The following is a 25,474-nucleotide window of genomic DNA, read 5'->3' on the forward strand; positions in this document are numbered from 1 at the left end:
GCACACAAAACTGCACTTAGGAAAATATCCTACAGTTGCATAAATCTCAGATTAAACTCAAGCAAACTTATTCAAAATCTCATCAAACAAATGCTCTATCTTCGAAATCCAATTAGGAATGCATTACCTCAGGCTGGAAACGGTATCAAACTCTGCACTCAAGCACTCCACATGAAGCAAGGAAAATCGTATTGAAAACTACAACTAAATCACTTACACTCTAAAATCAATCCACAAATTCTATTTAAACTGAGAATCTATTCGATAAACGAAACTAACCCAAACTATGATGAGCCATCTTAATTAGTTAATCTGGAGAGAAATACATCTATGGCTTACACACTTATGCAATTAACTTAACAGAAAACCAATCGATTTAGACTAGATCAAACTCATGATAAGTCACACTATTCTAATTAACCAATCTGGAACGAATACTCCTATGGCACATGCATCTATGGAAACAATTCAGAAGGAAACCAATCAATTCGATCACTGAAAGAAACAAGAAAATGCGATTTCGAAATTGACTGAACACAATCCAATGTATAATTAAACTCACACCCTATCAACTCTGATTACTCAATATATTATCTCAATCTTCGACATTAGAGGGTTGCCCTGCGTTCTCAACAGATAGACCAACTCATCATAAGCATTTAATCGACAATGTGATTAGAACAAGTTTTATATGTATCTATGACAACACAGTCAAGGTAATATGATTTGTGGTTTCAGAGAACAAAGTATAACTTTGCCTTAGAAGTAGGAGCGCCAATCACACGAGAACCATTCATTCAAGTCGCCGAGGTAAAGGATATGAAAACACATAACATAATCAACAGACTAAAATCATTTGAATTCAATGGAAATCCCCACACAACATATAAACAATTGATGAATCAAAGATAAACAAAAAGCGGTTGTGACTATCACACAACTATGTTCCTACAACATGTTACAGAGCTGATCCCAGATGGGTGGGCCCGGCCACACCTGGGGAGCTTATCTACTTACAGGAAACAAAAAGCTTCAATCATACTGTAACTCATTAATCCACAACGAACCATCGAAAAAATTGATTGAACTCAATACATAGCTATCGTAAAAGTCTTTCTATTAGAAATAATAAGTCTGGAGATGAAAGATACAAAATGACAATCTATCTTCTGTTCGCTACCTTCCTAACTATTACATAGCAGCCTTTATAGGCATCAACCTGGTTACAAACAAACTGAGCCATACATAGTAAATCCTAACAGCTCAACTACATTGAATTTCTAGATTAAATGACTGCAACAACCTTTTGATTTAAGCATAACAACCCTCAACTAACCCTAGGATTGGTACCAACTAAATTTAGTGAGGATAATAGAGATCTTTGTCATGGCGGAAGTTGAACTTGTTCAAACATAGCTAGAGGTGGCTTGCTCATCTAGAAGTATGCAACCTCTCATCCTTTGCATCGTTAGGTACTGATCCCAAAATGGTTGTTGAGTACAAAAGTGGTGGAACATGGTTCATGGGCCAACACTCACCTATTCCCATCCTGCTTAGTTACTGCAATATCCACACTCGACCATATTGATTAGTTAGTTCATTAATAGCAACTCAAATTTGCTTAAATCCAACTAATAAACAACAAAATGTCACATTGAAATACTTTTACCTCTTAATAAGAGTTTGACAGTCTTGGAATAATAAAATGGCAGTAGAGTAGGTATAGGAGTGCAAAAAGGACAATAATAGAGGTGGAAAACAGTGGTAGTGGGGACAAAACGAGGGACCAACATCCTCCCACATCGATTCTGATGCATGTCCTCATGCATCGATTACATCCGCCAAAAAGGAAAACTGTGTTAACCAAAAAGAGACTGTGGTCAAAGACCAACAGTCTTGATCAAGACTTCTATTCCATGTTTTATTGGTGGGGAGCACTTCTGAAACTGGAGAGCTAACCCTTTTGCATTCAATCTTTTAACATGCCTGTACCTTGCTGCTTTCCAACACAGCAGTTGCTTGTTCTTTCTCTTCAAGGCATCGTTATGAGCATATAGCTTCATGTTGGAATCCCTCACCTAATGATTTACATCTCTGACAAAATGAAATAAAACCTTATACTTGTTAGCTTGTTCTCTGAGTCTGGAAATCGTCTTCTGTAGCTTGATGAGTCTAATCTTTAGATTTTCCTCTGCATCATAAGTGGGAGCTCTGGTAGGTGTCGTTGACTGATGCGATGTACTGCCTTTGGGCAATTTCCCCCTGCGTCTTCTTGGCAAAGAAAGGTGCTGACTGGCCTTGGTAACATTCCTGGTTTCTGAAGGCTGAAGGGGAGATAAAGTTTCCATGTCTCGTGCAATATCCGTAGGGATATTTGCTTGGGATGTGGCCATGGGGGTTCTCTCAAGGGATACTTCAAACTACTGAGCATCGAGATCATGTGATGACGAAATGTGGATGCGCTCTGAGCTTGTGCCCTCAACCTTGGACTGCGGGGCTTGAGCCATGCTCTGAGTCCATCGTCGGCCCTGAACAGAGGTCTCGGCCAGAGAGGCTAGGGTTTACTGATGGGAAAAAGGGGTCTCTTACATTCGGAATTTGGTGTGGTGCTTCTAGGAAGGCTCTGACAGGGGTTCTAATGCTTCACCCTTTGTTAGGGGGGCTCAACTCAGGTTGGTTTGGCTCGGCCTTATCTCTTTTCCTTTTCCATTTTGAGCCCACTTGGGCTTCCACAAAAACTGTTTTTTTTCCATCCTTTAAAATGTTATCAGCTATCTGGGGGAGTTCAGGAACAAGAGTGGGGGAGTGGGTAGGAGAGGCAGGTGTAGATTCGGATTTAGACAGGGGAGTGGCGTCATCTAGTTTCAGTGAGCGGCCTATTGCTCATTGCCGTCCCTTGGTTTGAGTTTCCTGCCCAGGAAACTCCTCAACTAGGAAATCTTCCCACGACCTTTTCCTCCTCTTGAGCTCAACGACCAATAGGATCTTGATGAGGCTATGGTGGTACAATGCGGTCTTAGGCTTCTTGCCCTATGACTGCACCCCTCGAGCCATCTTATGCAAACTCAATTTTAAGAAGTGAGGAATGTTCAATTGTCTGTCCTCTGTAAAATGAGTCATTAACTAAATATGGTAAAGGAACATGACATCATACCTCCCCTCGCAAGTTATAAAACGTTGCAACATCGTGAGCAATGGGTGCCATCGCTCCTCGATACAACTTCTTAACACTCCTTTTGCCCAACTGATAGAGCTGTAGGCGGGTTTTAAAAACATGGCACAATTTGGGATGTCTAGCTGCCCTCCTTTGAAGAACTGTTCACCCTCGGCTGGTAACCCGATGGCTCTGCTCACGGATTCTTCTGTGACTCTAAAATTCAATTTTCCCACTTGGACATGCTCCCCATCGAAACTCCGTGCAAATTCCATAGCGACCTGGTCGTTGTAACCTTGGAACCTTTGCAGAAAGGCCATCCAACCCTTTTCCTCCAAAATACCACTACATTGCTAATACTCCGGGTTGCGTGCGAACTGGCTGAAGGTAGGTTCATGGCGATCAACCCCCATTCTGTGTTCAACTGTAATTTTTCTTCTCACTGGTCTTCACTGCCCTTTGGTCGCTTACTGATCCTATCACCTTAGTCGTAGACACTTCTCGTATTAAAATTTGGATGAATGATCACCCAATCATCATGATGAATTGGGAGTGTGGTAATGATCATCATGATGATCATCCTATCCATATCTGGTGTAGAGTGCGAACGTCTCATTGTAGTGTGCGAGCATCTGATGTGGTGTGCGAGCATCATGGTGGAGAGTGTGAGCATCATGATCGAGAGGCGACACATCCTCCTCATGATTGCTGGGAGGTGTCCTAAAGCGATGGTTAAGTGGATATCATCACACAACGAGTACGAATTATGAGTGGATGATGATTGTGGGTTCGTGTCTCAGTGAATGTGGCAGAGTGTAATCATTGTGGAATTGGGAATAGACAGGTTAGGGGGTATGGCATAAGATTATGAACGAAATTTTAGAATAAAGGGTAGGTTCAAAGGTGCATTTCCACAGTGTACATTTTAACCATTTACTAATCAAATTCAAGCAGAATAAGAGCGCATACCTGAACCACTTTAGTGATTTTGTGTTGATTTCCTGATTTTGATGTAGCTTCCCGAAACTTGAATACAACGATGTTGGCTGCAACTGTGCACTGTGATCCAGATCCTGGAAATGGAATTCAAATGACAGGATTTTTGACCTCTACAAGTTGAGTACAGATCCTGTGGATCTGTACTTGTGTAGATCGATTAGTAAAGATGATCATCCATGATTGCTAGTAAAGATGAGTACTGCTTCAGGAAACATTTTTATACATATAAAAAATAATCCCTTCGTGATCCAGAAGGCTTCTTCACACACACTGTGATAACAAATGTGCAATTTGGCAGAGTATAGGACACAGATTGTTTGAACATAATTTTGGAATCCTCATATGTGATATAAATTGTAATTTGATAGAGTATGGGGCACAACTTGTTTGAACATAATTTTAATCCTCAGACTTGATGCCATATGTCATGCTGCTTATTATCTTCAGAAAAAAGAAACTGTTTATCAATCCATGGATTTTTAACTAGGCCTGGAATGATGACTGCCTGGGGAATTTCTTCTTTAGGGAGCTGGAAATGTCCAGAAAGAGAGCTCCAAGGGGGCTTCTTTTTCGTAGTTATTCCCTTGGGCCTGGAAAAGAATAATTCAATGCCCAAAGGATCCCTAAACTACCACTACTTTATTGTTTTAACGAGCCTAAAGTAGTTGGTGCTCGAGGCATTCATATTTAGAGAGTCTGAATTGCCCATAGTAGACTCTAGGGGGTTTCCTTTCCGTAATCATTTCCTTGAGCCTAGAAAAGAACAATTCTATACTCAAGGAATCCCTAGACTAATACTGGTCCATTTCATTTTGCGAGCCTGGATCAGTCAATGCTCGGGAGCTTCATATTTAGAGAGTCTGAAGGCCTCCAAAGAAGACTCCACAGGTTCCTTTTCCATAAATAATCCACTAGGCCTGGATAAAGGAATAAACTTGCTCCTGGTGAATTCCTCCTTTATTCTACATGGGATGTGGGGAGAACCACCTGTAGATATGAGAAATAACAGCCCACTGGTTTATATATATATATATATATATATATATATATAGATATATATATACATGTAAACATAAATAAATTAATCAGCTGAACCAACAAGGGGCTGGTCATTTGCATGAATCTGCTCCAACCCTGGATCCTTTCGTACTTCCTACAAAAACTGATCACGTGAAAGTGGTTTGTGATAAACCTTAAGCCGATGACCATTCACTACAAAAGAAGTCTTATCATCATCGATAGTACAAATACAAACTGAACTGTTATCAAATAATTCAATTACTTCATACAACCCTAACCATATGGTATAAAATTTAGCTTTAAATTTCTTAAACTTACTATCATATAACAAGGCCTAGTCACCTGGGTGAAAGACTCTCTTCTTGATAAATTTGTCATGCCATTGGGCTCTTTGGTTCTGCACCAACGCATTTCTATGGTAGGCATCTTGTCGGATTTTGTCGAGCTCATTCAATTGCATCAACCTCTGCTCTTGAGCCTCATTTAGATTCAAGCCCAACTAAGTGGAAGTTCTGAATGTCTTTACTTGGAACTTGACGGACAAGAGCACTTGTTTACCATAGACTAGCTCGTAAGGTGTGTGTCCGGTCACATTTCTCCAAGTGATCTGGTATGCCCATAGTGCTTCTGGTAACTTATCCGCCCAATCCATATGATGCAGTTGAATGGTTTTTGTAAGGATGGATTCCAAAACTTTGTTCGTGGACTCCACTTGCTCGTTAGCCTAGGGTGGTAAGGAGTCGATTTGTGATGCTTAATTTGATACTGCACCGTGAGTGCCTTGACCAACTTTGATGTAAATTGTGTACCCTGGTCTGTGTCGATTTCACGTGGCACACTAAATCTCATAAATATGTCCTCGAACAAAAATTCTACTACTGCCTTTTCAGTGGCAATATACAATGATTTAGCCTCCACCCACTTGGTGACGTAATCAGTGAAAACCAAGATATATTTTTTCTTTTTCAACATTGAGGAGATGGGCCCTACAAAGTCCATTGCCCACTTCTCAAAGGGTTCAATGGAAATTTGTGGTTGAAGAGGCATTTCGTCGGAGGCAACTGGTCTCCCCATCTGTTGGAAAGCATCACATCTGAAAATAAACATCTTGGCGTCTTTAAACAATGTAGGGCAATAATATCCAGTACAAAGAACTTTGTATGCAGTCCTTTTATTGGAAAAATGGCCACCATAAGGCTCATTGTGACTGGCTCTCAGCACATCATACATTTCATCTTCCCACACACACCGCCTCATAATCAAGTTTTGCCCAGTATAAAATAGATCTCCTTCATTCCAAGAGAAATTGGCATTGCGCCACACTATGTTATGCTTGTCTTAGGCTGACATGTTTGAGGTAGTTTTCATGATACCAAATAATTGGCAACATTGGCGAACTAAGGAGTAATAGTGGAAATGGAAAATAATGCTTCATCTGGAAATTCATCAGGCACTGGTGTTGGCATGCTTCCCTGCGCAAGATTCAAATGAGATAAGAAATCAGCTGCCAAGTTATCCCTTCCAGGCCTATCAATTATAGTTATATTGAATTCTTGTAGAAGCAACAACCATTTAGTTATTCTACTGTTAGTAATAGGTTTATTCATTAAAAATCTAACAACAGAATGGTCGGTATGGACAAATGTCTCATAACCGGTAATATAATGCCTAAACTTTCCTATAGCATGCACAACTGCTAACAACTCTTTTTCAGTAACCGTATAATTTAATTCAATGAGAGAGAGATTTTTGCTGACAAAATAAATGGCATAGGGAAAGTTATCCTCCCTTTGTCCCAAAACCACTCCTAGTGCAATATCCGAAGCATCTGTACAAATATGAAAAGGTAAGGACCAATTTGGCCCTCTTAGTACCGGAGCTGTGGACAAATTTTCCTTCAGTACCTGAAAATCCTATTGACAGTCAACATTCCATACAAAGTCAACATCTTTAGTTAACAATTTAAATAATGGTGCTGCAATTCTAGTGAAATTCTCAATAAATCGTTGATAATATCCTGCGTTCCCTAAAAAACTTCTTACCTCTTTTTTTGAGTTTGGAATAGGGATACGCGAGATTACCTTGATTTTTTTGGGTCAACTTGAATCCCTTCAAATGACACATGATGGCCTAGAACAATTCCCTTAGTTTACATCATCCTACATTTATTGCCACTAAGGGCTAGATTAACTTCTTAGCAATGAATCAATACTTTCTATAGATTTGCCAACGCCTGTGAAAAGTCATCTCCATAAACTGTGAAGTCATCCATATAGACTTCCACACAGTCATGGATCAGATAAGAGAAAATGGAAAGTACAACTCTCTGAAAAGTGGTGGGAGCGTTACAAAGACCAAAGGGGAGGACTCTATATGCATAAGTTCCCCAAGGGCATGTAAAGGTAGTATTTTCTTGGTCTTCTTTGGCTATTTGTATTTGGATTGTACCCGCTGTACCCATCTAGAAAAGAAAAACATTTGTTACCTGAAAGCGTGTAAAGGACTTGATCAATGAAGGGCAATGGAAAATAGTCACGCAATGTGGCTTTGCTTAATTCTCTGTGGTCAACACAGATCCACCACTTGCCGTTCTTCTTTGGAACCACTACCAGAGGTGACACCCACTTACTTTCAGAAACGAGGTAAATGAAATATGCAGTGAAAAGTTTATGAAGCTCATCCTTGAAAATGTCTTTTAATGCTGGGTTCATATGCCTTTGTGGTTGCTGAATAGGTCTCATTTCTTCATTTGTATAGATATGGTGGATGCAGGTGTCTGGATGTATGCCCCTCATATCCAAGTAATCCTAGGTGAAAGCTCCAGTTTGTTCACGAATCATACTCATCAACTACTGCCTTTGTTTTGCAGTCAATCCTGTACTGATATGTAAGATTTTCCCTTCAAAAATTTCCACAGGTTCTGTGGTGAGCTCATGACTTTCCTCCATTGCTGAAAAATAGGTGAAGATAGATGGGTGGTAGGTTTCCTAGAACTCATCACTAAACTCATCCTGATAACCATTAAAAGAGATGGGATAATCAATACAAGAGCTATCAGCTAAAAACTGTTGCAAAACATGTTCATCAGAATTCTCCTAGAGACCTCTACACTGATCTAATGACAACAAAGGAAACATACAGTCTTCGTCTCCATATGGGTTTTCGAGCCATAATGGCACTTTAGCAGCTGTCTGAGTAGGTGGAAAAATAGACAAAGTTTGATTGTGGGGACCATTAGAAATAATCATTTCTCCGTTTCTTCATCCTATGATGGCATCAACAGTTGCCAACCATGGTGGCCCTAGAACCACAGGATTTCCGAGCCTAGAGGTTTTTAGAGAATAACTACAAAGTCTATGGGATATTTCCAAGAGGCAATAGTGACTACTATGTCCTCTAGGGTTCCCAATGGTTTGACGATGGATTTGTCTGCCATTTCTAAAAGGATAGGGGTGGATTTAAGTCTAGGTAGCTGTAATGATGTCATTGTTTCATAGGTCATTGCATTTATTGCTGCCCCTAGATCCACAAGGGTGTTTGGCAGAAGTACTCCGTTTATCTCAATGGTGACAATGGGATTCCAAGGGTCATTGTATTTTGCAGGTAAATCAGAAATCATAGTGGACATCTGGCTTACGATTTTGACATTCTGGTTCTTATGCCCCTTTCTTCTCGGTTTCTTAATGCAAAGATATTTGACAATTTTGGTGTAAATGGGAATGTCTAATTGCTTGTAAGAGCAGAATTTTAATGCAGACATTCCTAAGTTCATTTTCCAAATCATATTCAAGCGGGATCTCTTCTTTCTTTACAATTAGTCTTTCTAGGTACGGTGGTTCATTTGATTCTTCTTTCTGTGATTGTTGTTGTTTTTCATTTTGCAAATGGTTTTCAGATGATGTGGAGGGCACCTCTTCTTGGATAACAACAACTAATTTTCCTTTGTTAACTGTCTTCCTTGATCATAATTGAATTTCATTCATAGGAATGGAAATGATCATGTATGTAGGAAAAGGATGAATATCAATGTTTTTCACTGGTTGAGGTAGCCTATTGTGACTTGGGTTAGGTACAGGTTGCGCAGGCAACAATGTAGGTCAGGATGGGTTCAAGGTAGCAGGTGCCTGCAAAGATGAGGGGTTAGCAGGTGCAGGTAACAATTGATGCAAAGGAGGTGGTGGCAGCATAGGTTGTTGATACATGTTGGGGTTATACCCTTGCTGATAGGATTGCATGGTTGGATTATACGAGGTACTTGGCATATTTGGGTAAGGCACATAGAATTGGGGCTGGGGTTGATATGTGTTGGCATAGGGGTTTGTCCTCCAATTCTGGCTCCAGGCAGTGTTTTGTGGTTGTTGAACAACCCAAGGAGGGTAAGATGCAGGGAATTTGGGTTCGGAAACATACTTTGATTCTGGCCTCTCCAGGTGGGTCTTTTGGTGGCTTGAGATTGGTCAATAGTTTCAGCACTCCCCTTGTAGATGGCCTGTAAGCCGGGAAGTGATGGGCACTTCTCGATTGGGTGTTCTAGAGTGCAAATTCCATAGATCTCAATGGCATTTAAAGGACATTCCCTTTCTGCATGTTTGCGCCTACACTTGGAACAAAAGACTTCCATGGCTGCTTTTTCAGCCTCTTGTTTTTGTTTGATTTTCATAGTGTCTAGCTGGTCACTGATTGTGTTGAGTATATCAGTTTTAAAGTTTTCTAATAGGTTTCCCAGCTCGACTCTGGTAACAACATTAGCCACAGTTTTCTTTTGCACATAATCTCTAGAATTTTCTTTGAGTTCGTGAAGCTTTTTGCCTACTTTAGCTTGGCTCCTAGAATAGGTATGACAAAGCTCAATTACTTCAGCAAATGGCTTCTTATAGATGTCCCCACCACTAAGAAGGTTTAATGTTTCAATGCAATCATCTCTCAGCCCTTTTAGGAACACAATTCTGATAATATTTTCGTCTAAGTTTGACCCACGAGATTTGTGAAAATTGTATAGGAATCGTTCAAGATACTCCTCTAGGTTTTTGTCTTCTGTTTGTTGCATTCTAAGGATATCATTGATGTCCCTACTTTTACAAAAATCTTGATACTTTTTAAGGAAGATTGATTTCATGTCATCCCATGAGTATATCGTGTGTTTCCCTAGACTCATGAACCACCTAAGGGCTGCATCTTTTAATGTGGCGGGAAACAATTTAAGTTTATGTGCATCCTCATAGTAATTATAACTGTGACATAAAATATTGAATTCAAAAAGAAATGCATCGGGGTCCTTAGATGATTTACCGTAGAACAACGGGAGAGATGCCATCAGAATGTTTTTCATGTTGATGTCACGAGTCACATCTAGGATAGGGAACTCGAAGGTAACTTCCTCTTCATCTTCCTGGTTGTTTCCTCCAAAGAGGTTACCATTGCGTCGAGGACCTTCTCCCTCTTCCTGGCATTCTTCGTTGTGTCTGTCCTCCCCATCTTGGTGATCCATATCTGCAACGGGCACTCGAAGGGGTTTTCTGATTATGGTGTGAACAAGAGGTATTGGAACATAGTTGATATTAGTTGATTGCTCATCCACGTTGTCCTGCAGTTCTATTGGTTCTTCTATAGGGTTGTCAAAGACAACCTGTCGAATGGCCTTTCCCCTTTGATCTAAGAATTCTTGATCTGAAACCAAGTTGGTATCAACACTTCCTCCTTCTTGTCTCAGTCCTACATATCAATTAGCAGTGGTAAGAATGGGTATATTAACTGATCCAAAAGTTGCAGGAAATTTAGAACTGGAAATAAATCTACCCTTGCTATCTCTAGGTCTACCTATACTCTTGCGCATAAAGATAAAGGAAATAAAACTCAAGAACAAATAGTGATCGGTCAGACTTTGGAGCAACCCCACAAAAGTGGATGCGTGGCTCTTCACTCACATCTTACAGTACACTCTCCTCCCTCTAACAGTCCTGCAAGATCCTGAAACTCAAATAATAATAGTTACCTGAATAAGAAATTACAACCTCCTCGGTAATGGTGCTAAAATGTTGAGAGATTTAATGGGTGCATTAATTCTCATGCATCTATAAGTCAATTTGGGCTCGTAAACATGAGTTGTACTACACTTTCTCAATTCAGTTTTTGGATAGAGTTCTAATGTTTTCCTTTATGAAATGAGTTAGCTAAATCTGGCACACAATTCATCAAACCCTATCTAGCATAATTAATAATCAAATTCTAACCTGAAACTTTTTAATGAATCTCTACTCTGAAATCCCAATCTGAATCACAAGATATATGCTAAGCAAAAACTTCCAATTGAAACACTTTCTCAAATATCTCAGCTCTCATGAAAACCCTAAGAAAACCTTAATTTTGTTACCTATGATACTCTTGAATGAAAAGTTGCAGATTCTAATCTACATCAAGCATGTTCAGAAGGCAAGTAAACTTGAAACCAGACTTTCCAAAGGTAATTTCAAATCTATGATAAGCTTCACTCTTGGACACAACTCAGAAGAATCCCTAACTAAAAACCTATTCAATCCTCTTGCTTGTTTAACTAAGTACAAATCTAAATCCTGTACCTAAAATAAAAAATGACTTCAAATTTTCTATCAAACTCTTACTTAACAAAATACACTCTTCTAGCATTCAATCATCATAAAAGGAGAACTTAATTTAATGAAATATCAACTCTCCTTGTCAAACCAATCAAATCTTGTCTACAACTGATAAACTTAAACCTATACTCTGTTTCACACTCTTAACTGGGAAACTTTATACATATTCCTAATCTATCATAACCCTAAGAACAAACTTCAAGCCTTGACTCTATTCTTAAGAATGACAATAAATAAAACAACTAGAAATTGGTATTAGGCACACAAAACTACACTCATGAAACTATCCTACAGTTGCATAAATCTCAGATTAAACTCAAGAAAAATTATTTAAAATCTCATCAAACCAACACTCTATCTTTGAAATCCAATCAGGCATGCATTACCTCAGGCTGGAAACAATATCAAAGTCTACACTCAAGCACTCCACATGAAGCAAGGAAAACTGTACTGAAAACTACAACTAAATCACTCACTTGCACTCTAAAATCAATCCACAAATTCTATTTAAATTGAGAATCTATTTGATAAACGAAACTAACCCAAACTATGATGAGCCATCTTAATTAGTTAATCTGGAGAGCAATGCTTCTATGGCATACACACTTATGCAATTAACTTAACATAAAACCAATCAATTTAGACTAGATCAAACTCATGATAAGTCACACTATTCTAATTAACCAATCTGGAACAAATACTCTTTATGGCATACGCATCTATGGAAACAATTCAGAAGGAAACCAATCAATTCGATCACTAAAAGAAACAAGAAAATGCGATTTCGAAATTGACTGAACACAATCCAATGTATAATTAAACTCACACCCTATCAAATCTAATCACTTAGTATATTATCTCAATCTTCGGCATTAGAGGGTTGCCCTGTGTTCTCAACAGATAGACTAGCTTGTCATAGGAATTCAATCGACAATGTGATTAGAACAAGTTTTATATGTATCAATGAAAACACAATCAAGGTAATACAATTTGTGGTTTCAGAGAACAGAGTATAACTCTGCCTTAGAAGTAAAGTTCCAATCACATGAGAACCATTCATTCAAGTCACCAAGTTAAAGGATCTGAAAACGAATAACATAATCAGCACACTAAAATCATTTAAATTCAATGGAAATCCTAACGCATAATATAAACAATTGATGAATCAAAGATAAATGAAAAGCGGTTATGACTATCACACAACAATGTTCCTACAAAATGTTACAGAGTTGATCCCAGATGGGTGGGCTCGGCTACATCTGGGGAGCTTATCTACTTACATGAAATGAAAAGCTTCAATCACAACTTAACTCATTAATCCACATCGAACCATCGAACAAATTGATTGAAATCAATACATAACCATCGTAAAAGTCTTTCTATTAGAAATAATAAGTATGGAGGTGAAAGATACAAAATGACAGTCTATCTTCTATTCACTACCTTCCTAACTATTACAAAGCAGCCTTTATAGGCATTGACCAGTTACAAACAAATTGAACCATACATAGCAAATCCTAACAGCTAAGCTAAATTGAACTTCTAGATTAAATCACTGGAACAACCTATTCGATTTAAGCATAACAACCATCAACTAACCCCAAGATTGGTACCAACTAAATTTAGTGAGGATAATAGAGATCTTTGTCATGGTAGAAGTTGAACTCGTTCAAACATCGCTGGAGGTGTCTTGCTCATCTAGAAGTATGCAACCTCTCATCCTTTGCTTCGTTAGGTACTGATCCCAAAATGGTTGTTGTGTACAAAAGTGGTGGAACATGGTTCATGGGCCAGCACTCACCTATTCCCATCCTACTCAGTTGCTGCAATATCCACACTCGACCATATTTATTAGTTGGTTCATTAATAACAGCTCAAATTAGCTTAAATCCAACTAATAAACAACAAAATGTCACACTGAAATACTTTTACCTCTTTGAGTTTGAAAATTTTGGAACAGTAAAATGACAGTAGAGTAGGTATATGAGTGCACAAAGGATAATAATAGAGGTGGAAAATAGTGGTAGTGGGGACAAAATGGGGGACCAACATTGTCTTCCTTGGAAATTTGAAGGAGCTTATCTAGTCAAAGTCAAGATGTTTTCCTCTACTTTCAAGAAGCATGAAAAGTTGGGTGACTCATCAAATTTTGTTGCATGGAAAGTCAGGGTTGGATATCATAGCTAAAAACAATGATGTGTTGGAATACATTCAAGGAAGAATTCCCGAGCCTCCAGAAAATGCTTCCGCTTCTCTCAAAACCAGGTATAAGAAAGGTGAGTCCAAAGCAAATCAAATTATAGCTGACGGTTTATAAGATTACTTGCTTATGTTGGGAATTTAAGGTAGTCTAAAGAAATGTATGATAAGATAGCCGACATGTATGAAATCAAAAATTTATGAGATAATCACTTTGAAAGATCAACTCAAAAACACTAAGATGAACAAAGGGGAAGCTGTACAATCCTATATCATGAGGATATCTTGCCTTAGAGATCAATTGCAAAATGTTGGGGAAAATGTGTCTAAGAGGGACCTAGTGATTGTGACTCTTATAGGTCTCCCTCCTATTTTGGAAACCTTCATTACTATGATAAGCAACAACAATTTCCTCTCGTCATTTGATGAAATTGTTGGAAATCTTACTCAAGGGGAATCAAGGATGGTATAAAGAGGAAGAATTCAAAAGCATGAAGAGGGAGAGCCTACTGCATATATCACTCATGACAAAAAGAAGAAGAAAGGAAAAGGAGGTCCATCAATAAAGCCTCCTCCTCAAAATGAAAAAATAAGGAATGATAAAACATCATCTCATATTGAATGCTATAATTGTCACAAGAAGGGTCATTATGCACGAGATTGTCCCGATAAGAGAAAAGGACCACGTTACAACACAAGAAGCAACAAAAACAAATACAATAGTCAAAAAAGGAAATATGATCAAAGAAATAACCACGATAGAAAATATGAGAGAATAAGAAGAGACACCTCAAGCGACCATGAAGAAGATCATCATCCTCAAAAGAAGTCAAGATTTCCTAGGTATAAAAGTAATGCTATAAATACATTTGAATAAATTCTATTTCTGCCCTTACTAGTTCTTCTACTCCAGATTCGTGGGATAGTTGGTTGGTTGATAGTGGGGCCACTCATAATTTCTATGGATATAAGGCAATCCTCTCTAATCTTGTAGAGAGGGAGACTAAGCTGAAGATTATTCTTGGAGAGAACTCCACTCATCCCGTGAAAGGTTTTGGGTATATCAAATTTCATTTGAACTATGGGGAATCAGTTTTGCTGCATGATGTGATGTATGTGCTGATATTAATGCAGAATTTGGTATCTATATCTACATTGGAAGATAAATGGATGAGAGTTGACTTTATCAAGGGAAAGGTTTTGTCTTGGTCTGCTAGTTCACTTATGAGAGATGCATTCACATTAGGATCAATATTTGAAGGACTATATAGAGTCATTGGAAGGTCACTTCTAGCATTGGTTCATAATATTAATCATCTGAGCGATTTGTGGCACCAAATATTGACTCTTATACATTATGACGCTCTTCCAAAATTGAAGAAATTGGTCTCAGGTATTCCTGATGTTCAAGCCCATCATGATGGAGTATATCTAGGTTGTGTGAGTGGAAAGAAAACAAGGGGACCATTCCCCTCTAATGAGAATAAGACAAATGACATCCTCCATCTCATTCATTTCGATATATGTGGTCCGATGCCTATGCATTTTATTGGTGGTCATCTCTACTACATAAACTTCATTGATGAATTCTCAAGAAAGACATGGATATACTACTTGAAGCATAAGGATGAAGCCTTTGAAATGTTCAAGGAATTCAAAGCTTTGATAAAAAATCAAACAGGGAAGAGAATCAAAATATTCAAGTCCGACAATGGTGGGGAATACGTGTCAAACGAGTTCATAGAATTTTGCAAGAAAGAAGGGATCAAGAAGGAAATAATTGTGCCATATACACCTGAAAAAAATGGATTAGTGGAAGGGAAGAACATGGATATATTAGAATCTGCCCTTGCCATGTTCCATGATCAAAAGGTGCCAAAGTTCCTTTGGGGAGAAGCCAAGCATGCTGCTCTATATGTTCAAAATAGGGTACCTAATCAAGCTTTGGAAAACAAGACCCTCGAAGAAGTGTTCACAGGTTTCAAGCTTGACATTAGCCATCTTCGTATCTTTGGATGCCCCATATATTTTCATGTGCCAAAGGACAAAAGGAACAAGTTGGAAGCTATAGGAAGAAAATGTACATTTGTTGGTTATTGTGAAAATTCTAAAGCATATAGAATATATATTCCTGGTCAAAGGAAGGTTGAAATTAGTAGGAATGTAACATTCGATGAATATGTTGTTCTTGGAAAAGAAAGAGACCTTCCTCCACCTCCTCCGCCCGAGAAGAGGAATGATGAAATGGATATTCTAGATGGTCCTTCCATGCCTGAGTCTAAGACTGATATTGTTGCTGATCCCATGAAGCCTATGGATCCCTTAGATCCTCCTATAAGTGATTCCCCTACTAGGAAGAGACCACTTTGGCTCCGCAACACTTTACAGGATGTTGAAAAGATCATTTAGAGAAAGCAAACAACCATGAAGGTACCAGGGATATGTTGTAGCCATGAGCACAATGATTCAAGGCAAACCTATCACATTCGAAGAAGCCGTAAAAGAAAAATTTTGGAAAGATGTTATGGCCAAGGAATATGAATTGATTATGAAGAATGATGTATGGGATGTTGTACTAAGAATGAAGGGGAAATTTGTGGTGACTTCAAAGTGGCTATTCAAAATCAAGCATGGAGTTGATGGTAGCATTAAGAAATATAAGGCAAGGTTTGGGGTTCGAGGATTCTCACAGAAAGAGGGAGAAGACTATGTTGATATATTTTCACTTGTAGCTCGATACAAAACCATCCGTTCAATCGTATCTCTTACCACAAGTCAAGGATGGACTCTTCATTTGATGGACGTAAAGACCACATTCCTTCATGGCATATTATAGGAATAAGTGTATGTTGAGCAACCACAGGGATTTGAAGTGGATTGTCAAAGAATGCATGTTTTCAAGTTGAAGAAGGAATTGTATGGTTTGAAGCAAGCCCCAAAGCTTGGTATTCCCACATAAACAACTATTGATGAAACTAGGATTCACAAGAAGCAATGTCGATCCCAATCTCTACTTCAAGGTAGTCCAAGGTATGCCATTTATTTTGGTTTTGTATGTTGACGATCTATTCTTAACAAGAAGTGAGCCTCTAATGATCGAGTTTAAGAGGGAGCTAGCATCTGAATTCTAGATGAAGGACCTTGGACTCATGCACTACTTCCTAGGCCTTGAGGTGTGATTTGGAATGACAGAATGCAAATCCATGGCTACACCTATGGAAATGAAATTCAAGAAGTTATGTGGAGAAGATGCAAGACCCGATTTGTTGAATCCCTCCGAGTATAGACAATTGATTGAGGCTTTGATGTTCCTTGTAAACAATCATCCAGACATATGATATGCAGTGAACATGTTGATTCAATTCATGACCGAGCCCCTCCATGCACATTAGATCGCTGCCAAACATATATTGAGATATTTGCATGGGACGATCACACTTGGTCTGAGATATTCTACTGGAGATGTTCGACTTCATGGATACATCGATGTTGATTGGGTAGGAAATGTTATTGACATGAAGAGTACATCTAGATGTTTTTTTAGTCTTGGATTTGCCATGATATCATGGATGAGCAGGAAACAAAAGTCTATAGCATTGAGTACCTCCGAGGCAGAGTATATTTTTGCTAGTATGGCTAGCTGTGAAGCAATTTGGTTGAGGAAGCTCTTTGGAGAGCTATTTGAGAAATTCCTAGACAATACAATGATATATTGTGACAACAAGAGCGGGATATGTCTAGGAGAGAATCCCTTGTTTCATGACAATTCCAAGCACATAGGGATTCAATATCAATTCATGTGAGACATGGTGCAGAGAGGAGTTGTTAGACTCCATCGCATATCGACATATGAATAGATTGCAGATGTTCTCACCAAATCTTTATTGAAAGGGAAGTTATGGGTATTCAAAGAGCAGCTTGGACTGATGGATGTGACCCCTTTTGATAAGGGGCAACACTTATTGAGGACACTGAGCCAACTCTTCCCCCCTGTTGAGCTCCCAGGGTGAGGAATTGAGATAGAGGGATCCTGGGGTTGAGGGATCTCTGGACAATAGAGGATCACCCCTATCTATTACCCACATGGTTAAGATGCTTCTCCCCTATCTACATAGGGTTGGAGATGTTTCTCCCCTATTAGGTCTATGTAGAGTACACCCTAGTTGGCATCATACCCACAAGTCAAGCTTATTGGGAATATCTCTCCTCATTTGGCCAATGGGTTGAGAGTGTACTTGGGGTGTACAACCCAAGTCAATTATGATGTAGGTGTTATACCACATGACTACTTAGAGTCATTGATGGGAAGATCAAGGAAATAGGAATGGGTTGAGATTTTCTCCCCTATGCGGTTCTGGGTTGAGAATAAGCTCCTCGATGTGATACCAGGGTTGAGAAGTGCTCCCCTGTGTGTGTTTTTGATATCCTATTGCTTGATATGGGGTTGAGATATATGACTCCCCCATGAGTAGAGGGTGGAAGCTAATGAACCTCGATTATTCTTTTATATTCGAGAATTTTTTAGCAGATAGAGGTGAAAAAAGATGGTCACGACATGATGACAACATGTTAGGATGATGTGGTCATCTTGGTAGGTGGAATTCTTCCGTGTTTAGTGTTGAAAATAACAACAAGAAATGATAAAAATAGAGTCCAGATATTCTAATTTTAATTTGTCCTTGAATTAAAATTGTGAATTAAAATCGAATTTAGTCTCACCAGCTACTTGGAAATTAATTGATTAATTCATTATGGATTAATTAGTTGGATAAATTCAAGTTAGAAGTCTTTCTAAAGTCATGCAAGAGTTATCCCTTAAATTAATGAGATTAAACATTAATTAAGGAGATGAGATTGAGTTATATTTGAGTTGTATTTAGTTAGCTCAGTTTACTGAGTTAAGTCAAGTTAAATTAGTTCTAAACCGTTTGAGGAACTAATTGTGAGTTATCAGTCAGTTGATGCATGCATGCACTCAACCAGTGTACTCCAGATAACTAAAGATTCCTTTATCAGAAACTCATGCATGTCTATTCTGAGAAAGACCCAGTTGAGCTAAATGTCAAGGACAATGTACTATCAGTTTCATGTGTTTTCCTATAAAGGAAACTCTTGCATGCAGTCAAGGTAAGGTTCCTTGAGGATTGCACAGTTTTGACAGTGTGTTAGAGCAGTGTGTGAGAGTAGTGTTACACTGGGTGAAGGTGATCATCCCAGAGGTAACTGTGCAAGGAAATAGGAGCTTGGAGGGCAGATGAGAAGGCTTATGAGAAGCTTTGATTTCCTGTGAGCATCCAGGAGGACTGTACTGAGAGCTGGCTAGCTGTGAGAGCTAAGGCTTTGTATAATTTTGATGTATTTCCACCTTGTATGATAATATAGATAGTGGGGTTTTTAGCTGAGGCTTTCCCTTGAGTATTTTCTGTGTTTCATGTGCATTGATTCTTCTTCTTCTGGTTATATGTGTTTAGCTCGATCTTTCTCAATATTTAAGCTTCCGCAAATTGATAGTAGAAGTAGATTATAGTATTTTTCTTTGGTATATTGCATTATCAAGTTAATCTAGAGTCAGATTTTCTACATGATCTTAGAGGTATATTTGTAGAGAAATTGCAGAATTTTGACATGGTATCAGAGCTAGCTGATCTATAGAGAAATTTCTACATTCAGAGGGAGTGTTAATTTGTGTAAATAGGGTCAAATTCCCCCTTGGAAAACTTATATGAAATATATGATGATTGCATTGAATTCCTCTTTTCAAGAGGACCAAAATCGACCTAAAGATAACCTCATTTGGATAAGCAGAAGTTGGTTTTTAAATTTATGAACCCACTCATGTACATTGGATTAGGTCGGTCCTATACACGTATATAATTGGACAGGTCAACCTCAACATCAAATGGACCCTCATGGAAGCCTATAAATATAAGATACATCAATATCATTTGATCATCATCATCAAGCATCTTCTTCTCTATTCATATATTGTTTGGTTCGCACGAGTTTGTCGGAGGAAGCTCGCTCAGGGTTCGAAGTTTATGGTCTGAGGCTCACACAAATTAGGTTTTTTTTTGTCGCACGCTCACCACAAGTTAGATCCATTTGCAGTCACATACACATAGTGTCTCTGAGTGCGACTGGGAAGCCATAATCATTCGCATATCAGATAGAAGGGTGCAATCGAGGCTTTGAGCCAAATCTGGGATGATCCAACCACAGTTGCACACACGCAGTGCCTCTGGGAGAAACTAGGGCATCATTGTTGCTCACATGACGTATAGAATGGAGCGACTGAGGATTTGAATCAATTCTGGTGTACAGTCGCACGAACACAGTGGCTTAGGGAGTGACTAGGGCATCATAGTCGCTCGCATAACATCTTGCAGGGAGCAATCGAGGTTTTGAATCTATTCTACTCCACAGTCGCATGCTCACAGTATCTCAAGGAGCGACTAAGAGTCAAATTCACTCGCTCAAAGTACCTTAGAGAGCGACCAGGAGGTCACAGTCATTCGTAGAATTTCTTGATGAGTGCGACTAGGGTTCTGAGCTAGGGTTTGACGGTTGACCGCAATTGGCCACAGATGTCTGAAGGCTGAAAGGTTTCTGTCTTCTGTACAATGATTCTAGAAGTTTGTTTCTAATTTGTATTGGGTAAAATCTATGCTGAAGGATTATGTATTGGACTCTTTGTACTTTTTGTTGAAACATTTTATGACAATCTAATAAGAAGAATGTTTGAAACGGTTTTCCACATACTGGAGTTTTTCCTTGGTCTTTGACCAATCTAATGTTTCTTGTGGTTGTGACATTTTCTCCTTTGTTATTTCATATATTGTTCTATCTTCAACTACTATTTTGATCCGGATTTAAACAGGAACGCAACAAATTACAGAGATAACCATATACACAAAGATGCAGTGGAAATAATACTTCATTTCATTAATGGAAAATACTGAAATATGCTTACAAACAGAAATGGCAATAAACTAGCTAGGGCGATGGTAGCTTATCTCTGAGAAGAGATGTGATGGCTACATGCCTCTGAACTGTGTTACAATGAGGCTCGAAGGCCTATTTATTGTTGAGAAACAATGGAAAAACCCTTAACATTCCAAAACCTAACCCTAGGAGATGAAACGCCAAACTGTGGGCCCCGTTTGGGGGTAAGTTGGTACATCAACTTCCCGGGGTCGTAACTTTGGCATATGATCTCCGTTTGACGCGTACAATAGCTCATTAGAAAGATCTATCCGAGCACTATCATTGTTGGAACGGGCAACACCAGTCCATTCCATGGACTCGTGTTTCCCCCGGATTCCCCAAAAAACGTCGTTTAGGGCCTCAAAACGGCTCCGGAAGTTCAGGACCTGAAAAACTGCTAAAAATAGTAAGTTGTGCTACAATTAAGGAAACTGAAAATGCTGAGAAAGACAATGGTGGGGGTCCAGGTGGACTTGGCAGGTGGCCACCAATATCCACCTGGATCATTCCTCCCCCCTTAGGAAGCAATGGTCCCCATTGCGTTGAGCTCCTCCATGAGATGAGGAAACTTCTGCTGAACTTGTTCCCTGGTGAGCCACTTGCCCTGCTGAAGGAGTTGGCCCGCTTTGACAACTCGATACAGTTGGATATTCTGTTGGCGAGTGTTCTTGATCTGTGTGTCCATGATCCGATCAGTTGCAGCTTGTTCCATGCAATCTGGATTTAATTCTGTGGGTTTGAGCTGTTCTGCAATGTCGGATGTGTCTAGCAATGGTGGAAAGTATGGCCGAAGGCGGTCCACATTAAATACTGGGTGCAGGCCAAGGAATGGGGGAATGTTGAGCTCAAATGCATTGTCTCCCATAGCCTTAGTAATGGTGTAAGGACCATATCGGAGTGGTCTCAATTTCCGATAGGCTCCAGTAAGGCGTTCCTTTTGCAAATGCAACCAGACTTTGTCGCCCACCTGAAACTTGTGTGGCACCCGATGTTGATCATGTCGCTGCTTGTACTTGGCATTTGATTTCTCAAGAATGTCATGGACCTGCTGGCGAATATGTTGGATGCGCTCAATGAAGCTGGTGGCCTTATCTGTTTCGGACTGGACATGAGCTGAATTCATGTGAGTAGCTGCAAGTGGCATGGCCACATCAATGGGGCATAGTGGCTGGAATCCCAAACCCACCTGAAAAGGGCTATGGCCAGTGGAGCTGTGAAGAGCTCGGTTGTAGCTGTGCTGAACGTAGGGGAGGCTCTCGTCCCATGTGCGTGGATGCTTTGAGTTATACATGCGCAGAATGTGCACAATCATCCCATTGACAACCTCTGTCTGGCCATCAGTTTGAGGATGGAAGGCTGTGGACTTCGTGAGTTTGGTGTCCAGCATTGACCAGAGACTGGACCAAAAGGTGCTGAGAAACCGACTGTCCCGATCTGAGATGATAGACTGTGGGATCCCAAAGTGCACCCACACTCGTTCAAAGAAGAGTTTAGCAGTGGCTTCTGCTGTGATATTCTTCTTGCAGGCCATCATAATGGCCATCTTTGAGAACCTGTCGACGACCACAAAAACACAGTCATTTCCATGCTTAGTGGAAGGAAGGCCTGACATGTAATCCATGGAGATGGATTCCCAAGGTCGACTAGGGGTAGGCAACGGGGTATAGAGGCCTTGCTTCTTAATGGTCGGTTTGGCAATGGCACAGGCAGTACATGATCGGATGTACTTCCCAACATCCTGTCGAAGATTCGGCCAATAGAAATAGTTTTGCAGTACTGCCACTGTTTTCTCGACCCCGAAATGCCCAGCAGCCCGACTGTAGTGTGCTTCCCAAATCATCTTGGCACGCTCGCTTGAAGGAACACAGAGGTGACCGAGGTGGCATAATAGGGCATCCTGGAGGTGAAAATCTGCAACCTGCCGACCCTCCAAGAGTGTCTGGTATGTGTGGCCGAATTCTGGGTCGCTTTTGTAGAGAAGTGGCCAATCAGAAGTCTCGTGCCCGCAAGAGTTGAGCACGGTGGTTAGCGCCATGATCGGTGGTCGACTGAGGCAATCTGCAACATTATTGGTGCTGCCCTTTTTATACTTGATATTCAAGTGAAACTGTTGCAGGTATGTAGACCACTTCTGATGGCGATCATTCTGCAATTTCCCTTGGGTCTGTATGAACTGCAGAGGTCGGTGGTCTGTGTGGATGACCGTTTCCTTCCCCAAAATGTAATGCTTCCATTGTCGGCAGGCCTGTACAATGGAATACATCTCTTTATCATAAGTGGGGTACTTCCGGACTGTGTCTGAAAGTGTTTCACTGTGATATGCCACTGGATGTCCATGTTGAGTAAGGACTGCCCCAATAGCATAGTCAGAGGCATCTGTCTCGACCTCAAATGGTTGTTGTAAATCTGGTAACGCGAGCACTGGTGCCGTGCAGAGGCGATCCTTCAACTCCCTGAATGCCTTCTGTTGAGATTCAGACCAAAAGAATTTTGCTTTCGCCCCGCCCTTGGTGACTTGACTCAAGGGCCAAGAAATATGAGAAATTCCCAACACAAACCTGCGGTAGAAGTTGGCAAGACCTAGAAAGCTGCGGAGCTCTGTTAGAGTGGTTGGAGAGGGCCAATCCCGAATGACTTGGACCTTGGCTGGATCGACATGCACCCCCTGTTCATCAATGATGTATCCCAGATACTGAACCTCGGTCATGCCAAAAGTGCATTTCTCCAAATTGGCACATAGCTTGTGTTGCCGCAGTGTTTGGAGAACCTGTCGGATGTGGTGGAGGTGCTCTTCCCAACTCTGGCTGAAGATCAGAATGTCATCCAAGTATACTACTACAAAGGAGTTGGTGAATGGCCGCAAGATGTCATCCATTAGCCTCATAAAGGTTGCAGGAGCATTCGTCAATCCGAAAGGCATGACCAACCATTCGAAGAGGCCCTCCTTGGATTTGAAGGCAGTCTTCCACACATCTGAGGGTTCAATTGGTACCTGGTGATATCCTGACTTCAGATCGATCTTGCTGAAATATTTCGCCCCCTTTAGTTGGTCTAGGAGGTCATCAATCCGCGGGATCGGGTACCTATTACGGACAGTGATCTTGTTCAGCGCCCGATAGTCAATACAGAGTCTCCACGTCCCATCCTTCTTCTGTACCAACACTATCGGGCTCCCACAGGGCGAAGAACTCGGACGGATGTGACCTTTCTGCAGGAGCTCCTGAATCTGCCTCTTGATTTCATTGTTCTCCAGAACAGAGCGCCGATAAATTGGTCCATTGGGTAGCGGCGCACCTGGGGTCAGATCGATGGAGTGCTTGACTTGACAGTGCAGAGGAACCCCTGCCGGGGAGGTGAAGATGTCTTGGTACTCCTCCACAATCTTGTCCATCTGTAGCTGCCGTGCAGAGGGACCCCGTTTGGAGGCCGTGGCCACTGTCTTCTTCTTCCCTTGAGGGCGTATCATCAAGAAAACAAATTTCCTGGTTTTGGAAATGATCTTACTGCATTGTTTTGCAGTAATCAAAGAGATGGCGGCAGGTGGTGCTACCTCTGGTATCCTGAACAACTTATTTCCCAATGTAATAATAACAGCACGGGGCCTTGATTCATACACAGCATGTCGCTTCCACAAGTATGGTTGTCCTAGTAATACATCACAAACTTCAAGGGGAGCAATGTCACACAATACCTCATCCGTGAAGGGCTTGATGTTGTATGGAAGGCGACACTGCTGGCTCACGCGAAGATCTCGCCCTTGGTGAAGCCACCCAATGGTGTATGGTTGTGGATGTGCTGTGGTCGGTAAGCCCAACCGCTTCACGACCTCTGCCGAAATGAGGTTCTTTTGACTCCCGCTATCAACAATGAACTGTATCGGGGAGCCCTTTACCCACATCTGGGAGTGGAAGAGACGCTCCTCCTCCTCTGGATCTTCGGGTTCATTTTTCTGGATCTTTGCGGTAGCAACAGTGGCGCTGGGATCCGCATCAATGATCTGCTTCCCTTTTTCATACCCCTTATCGGGTTCTGACTCAGAGTCGGAACATGCATCTGATTCTGAAACCTTTAGCTCAGCCACCAGTGACTGCTTGGCCCGACACTCACTTGTGTTGTGAGTGGAGCTCTTATGGAACTCGCACCATTTTCCAGTGTCCTTTCTCGGCTTCGCGGCATTGCTCTTTGCTTGTAGCTTCGGCTGGTTGTCTTGGGCTGTCCTACCTTGGCTTTGTCCTTTGTTCTGTGGTTTAGGGGCACCTTTCCCCTGCTTTGGATTCGCAGATCCAAAGTCTCGCTTCTTTTGTTTAAACTTCTGCTCGACCTTGACGGCATACTGGTATGCTGCGCCGAGCGAGGGGATGTTTAGGAACTGTATTTCTTCCTGGATGTACTTGTGCAGGCAGCCACGGTATTTGAGTATCAAATGTTGCTCTGAATCCTTGATACCCAACTTTGTGCGAAGGGTATGGAAAAGATTGGTGAACTCCGGCACGTCTTGGTCCCTTCC

Source organism: Pinus tabuliformis, chromosome 4_2 (assembly GCF_031772625.1).
Source record: "Pinus tabuliformis cultivar Carrire ecotype Pingquan chromosome 4_2, CPIR1, whole genome shotgun sequence".
Lineage (NCBI taxonomy): Eukaryota > Viridiplantae > Streptophyta > Pinopsida > Pinales > Pinaceae > Pinus > Pinus tabuliformis.